The 4,409-nt window shown below is 39.0% G+C and overlaps 1 protein-coding gene across 3 annotated transcripts in view; it reads right to left on the bottom strand.

Annotated features, from left to right (window-relative positions):
* The window catches only part of LOC111869804 (dihydroxyacetone phosphate acyltransferase), an 81,144-nt gene that overhangs the window by 54,810 nt on the left and 21,925 nt on the right, over window positions 1–4,409 (bottom strand). The window contains exon 1 of one of the 3 annotated variants that reach the window (XM_023861584.1): window positions 1,703–1,720. The exons of the other annotated variants lie outside the window; for them this stretch is intronic. The gene's annotated coding sequence lies outside the window, so the exon portion shown is untranslated. Of the gene's footprint in view, window positions 1–1,702; window positions 1,721–4,409 lie in introns of those variants that run through there. 3 annotated transcript variants of the gene reach the window in all.

Raw genomic sequence — 4,409 nt, 5'->3', positions numbered from 1 at the left:
GGCCATTATCTCCGTAACCGTTCAACTTTGGACATAGGTGTTTTGGGTTATATCGGCATACTTTAACATAAGGAACGCCCTCCCGAAGTTTGGTCCATTCCTCCTGGGACACCCTGTATATACGTATATACAGAGTGTCGCAGGAGGAATGTGCCAGACTTCGGGAGGATGTTCCTTATGTTAAAGTATGCCGATATAACCCAAAACACCTATGTCCAAAGTTGAACGGTTATGGAGATAATGGCCCGAGAAAAGTGTGGTCTCCTGGCGGGTCCACTCACTTTACCTGTCAGCTGACAAGTCTTATCGATGTTTGTCCTTGAGTGTGGTGATTACGGCTCACGCTAGCCCCATACACTCGCATATCAGAACGCGCAGTCAGCAATGGTACGTCAGTGCTTGCCATTCATGTGTCATGTATAGTGCTTGGAACCATAACGACAACTTTGACATGACGTGCGAGTTTTTTTGTGGTTCAATTTAATGGCTTCATGTCACTCACAAGTTAGTTTGATGTTACGTACATTAGTAGCATTAAGAAACCACATATTCCTGCCAGTTTTAATATGTATTTGGTAATCAACAAATGTGTAACACCTGTCGAAGTTTCACACTTCTCTGGCCATTATCTCCGTAACCGTTCAACTTTGGCACATTCCTCCTGGGACACCCTGTATATATAGTATATCAGCCAACAGTGTCAAGGCATAGTTATTAATATACAGGAAGCTGATCACAGTTCAGTATTAAAATATTTAAGTAAAGAATGACTACTTTGTAACTGAAGACTCAAAGTTCTGAAAAGAAAATCCTACCATTGGACAACCTTACTGTGACCAATCCAATTCAAATCACAAACACTCAGCCTTTGCAAAACTTTCTCTGCCACAACTCCGTAAATCTGAGGCCTGAAATATGGCAGCTCATAACTGGCTGAATAGGTGGTGGCCAGGACCAGCAGAGTTTCACCTTCCTCCACTCCCTCCCATTTAAGAGAAGATACGAAAATTTGTGTCCTTATTTAAAAGTCCACACATTCAGAGTCTACTTTCTACATTACAGAACACCCCCTTTAGCAACTTCAGGTGCATTTCATACTTCCAAAAACATTTTAAACAAAATGGCTGCATCCCACTCTGACCTGCAGCTGAATAACTACTCCTTTTAGTAGAATACAATCTCCTCTTGGGTCGAGGGACGATTTCTATCTTGTTATGATCATCTGTGTTCCCCAACACCCAAAGGTCATCCACACAAATGGACAAATAGATTGTTTCAGATGGGATGAGTCCACACCTGAAAACGCGCCGTTTCATTCATTCGGACCTGTCAAGCCAGATCAAATGCTTTCCTCCCACCTTTCTTTTAGGTTCTTTGATAGTTACAGTTTCAAAAATATATGACACTGAATTACTCTGAAATTCCCTTCAAACATCCTGACACTTCTCCATGACTTTTTTCTTTTAAATGTATGCTGTTTCATAGCAGCAATAAAATTATGTTCTTCTCTGCTGCTGTAACATCACCTTTGAAATCACTTCTAACTGCCAATTCAGCATCTACACAGGGCTCCTAATAAACTTTCAATTTTTGTCACATTGCAGATTTGCCGCTCTAAATATAAACACATGTATGCACTGGTCAAACAATATTATTTAAACAAACACTAATAACACAAGAAACGTCGAATATTAACACGTACTTTTATCACAATGCAGCTGAACCGTTCATTACCTGTAATGGGATGGAGAACAATGTTCAGACAAATGTGGGAAACACAAATACACACGAAATTCTAAATCCAATGGCCCATAGCAATGAAACTGACTTGCAAGGAGAAAGTGTGTTAGCCATTAAGCACCATGAGCAATAATGAACTCTCATGGAAAAGTGAGTTAAGATCTGGGCCTGTGAGCCTAGGCCCTTCATGAACTTCTTGCAACCTAAGCAACTTCTCTGTGGATTCTAGAAATTCCCTTATGCCATACTAAACATAAACAAATTTTAAACCCATCGAACTACTTTTACATCATGTGGAATTTTAGAAATTCATCAAAACGAAATTTTATGTTACATGTAAAATGTTGTGAGGCCTGACCAATACAGTTCCAGTAAAGGGCCACCCCTGACAATGACACGTAATGTAAGCAATAAATATGGAGTAATTTATGGTTACTTCACTGCAGGGAACTGTCGATTTCATAACCGTTTCTCACTTCAACTGACTCGGCTTAAGTTAAAACTGTCATAATAAATTAACTGTCTAAAAAAATGGGGAAAATGTAACATGGCAACCTGGTTCTACAATATTCACCAAGAAAAACGAACATTATACAGGACCTGGGGCTATATGGTTAAGTAAATTAATACAAGATAATAAATATTACAAAGATTACAATAATAACAAGAATAGTAATTAAGAACAGAGGTCCAATTTTAACTATGTCACTATTCATCTATTTTACCCACCTCATGACTCAAGGTACGCGGATTCAAAAACCCGGCGGAGGTCGTGGGAATTTTAAGGGCGGAAAAATTCAGGGAAGAAGTCCTCCGGGAGGGACTTTAAGCCGTGGGTCCCGTGTCGTAGATTTACGGCACGTAAAAGAACCTCATGTCTCTAGGAGACCTCTGAGCAAAATTAGGCCAAGTTTCCCGCCCAACTAGTTTCCAATTCCTCCGGTAGATGGGGGAAGTATCAGGTACCACTGCTAGAGGAGGGGGGACCTCTCTGACAGAAAGAGACTAACGTATTAGACACCAATGCCAAGTAGAGGGTAGAAACCTTGCTGGCAGGAAGGGACTAGGAACCCCTGCCAGAGAAGGGACGACCTCACTGACAGAAAGGGGATGATAGTAAGCACCAGTACCGGTAGGGTATGGAGACAGTAGAAATTAAAGGGGGACGCACAATGGACCAGTAACCGGTCTAAGTGCATGGGGAAACCCACCCCATCAAAACGGAATACGAATTCATCTATTTTATATTTTGACTACGGAATCAAACTCTGGGGCTGTGCTAGCATATCAAATATATCAATAATCCAGAGAAGCCAGTCAAAAATACTTCGAATTATAACAAATGCACCCTGGTATGCAAACAACCAAACTTTACATACAGATCTAAATATACCATACATCAAAGACGTCATCAGAGGAAAAAATACCACACACCACAACAAACTAGCAAATCACCCAAACGACATCCTACAGCCACTCGTTGAACCGCAGCACAAACAAGGACTCCGAAGATACTGGCCAGCTGACATAAATGAAAACTAATAGGAACCCCCCACTGGGGAAGGGACTCGTCACGTCATTAAAGAGCATCACACCTCTTATGCCAGCAAACTAGCTCATAGAATTGTAGATTCTGATTGCTTAATAAATAAATAAATAACAAAAATTTGACTTAATAAAAACAAAATGACTACAAAAGCCATTTAGGACTAATGTAATATTAAAATACGTTTGTATTGTGAATAATACATAACCTTTAGAAAATTAAGCCAAGGTTCAGATAATTTACAGTATTTGCATACATCTATAACAAAATCTACATTGCAAACAATATGGCCTTGCGCCAATTGTAAACATATGCATGAGTTTTCTGCTATTAAATTCTCCACTTAGAAGTGTTAAGCAGGGGTATCCAAACTTATTGAACAGTGCAGATATATGATAATTTTCAGATGGTCAGAAGCTGGTTAACCATAACTTTTCCAAAACTTAGAAGTAACTTCCATTTTCAATTTTACTTATATTATTTATAAATAGTAATACCAAATTAAAATCACACTTAAGTTACATTCATATCACTAATTTGTTGATTACTGAGAGATTAATAAGTAATATGAAAGTGTCTTAATAGTTCTGTTTTATTCCAGTCAAATGATGTTAGATATAGAATTCTGATGTATTTTAATTCTGGACTATGGTTCTTGAAATCAGACAGGTAACTTGTGAATCTGGTAAGAATAGGCGCTCCCAAGTCTTGACTTGTAAGTTCTGTAAAATGTTTGGATTTACTGAAACTCATCATGGAGCAGAATGATTCACAGAAGTACGAGGGGGGACCCAAAAATAACCGGAATTTATTTTTGTTATTTTTTATTTTTGCATTTTTATTGAACTGTATATTAGTCCCCTTCAAAGTATTGTCCATGTGCATTAATGCACTTGTCCCAACGCTTTTGCCACTCCTCAAAACAGTGCTGGAATTCTTGAGGCTGGATACTGTTCAAAGCCTTTAGCGTGTTTTCTTTGACTTCACATCACAGAATCGCTTTCCTTTCAGACTTCTCTTCATCCGTGGAAACAAAAAAAAAGTCCGATGGAGCCAGGTCAGGTGAATAAGGTGGATGAGGCACAATCACCATGTTGTTGCTTGTCAAAAACTGTCGGACCGT

The sequence above is a fragment of the Cryptotermes secundus genome, unplaced genomic scaffold, assembly GCF_002891405.2.
Source record: "Cryptotermes secundus unplaced genomic scaffold, Csec_1.0 scaffold123, whole genome shotgun sequence".
Classification (NCBI taxonomy): domain Eukaryota; kingdom Metazoa; phylum Arthropoda; class Insecta; order Blattodea; family Kalotermitidae; genus Cryptotermes; species Cryptotermes secundus.
Note: the sequence above shows the minus strand (reverse complement) of the source record. Positions and strands in the feature narration are given on the sequence as shown.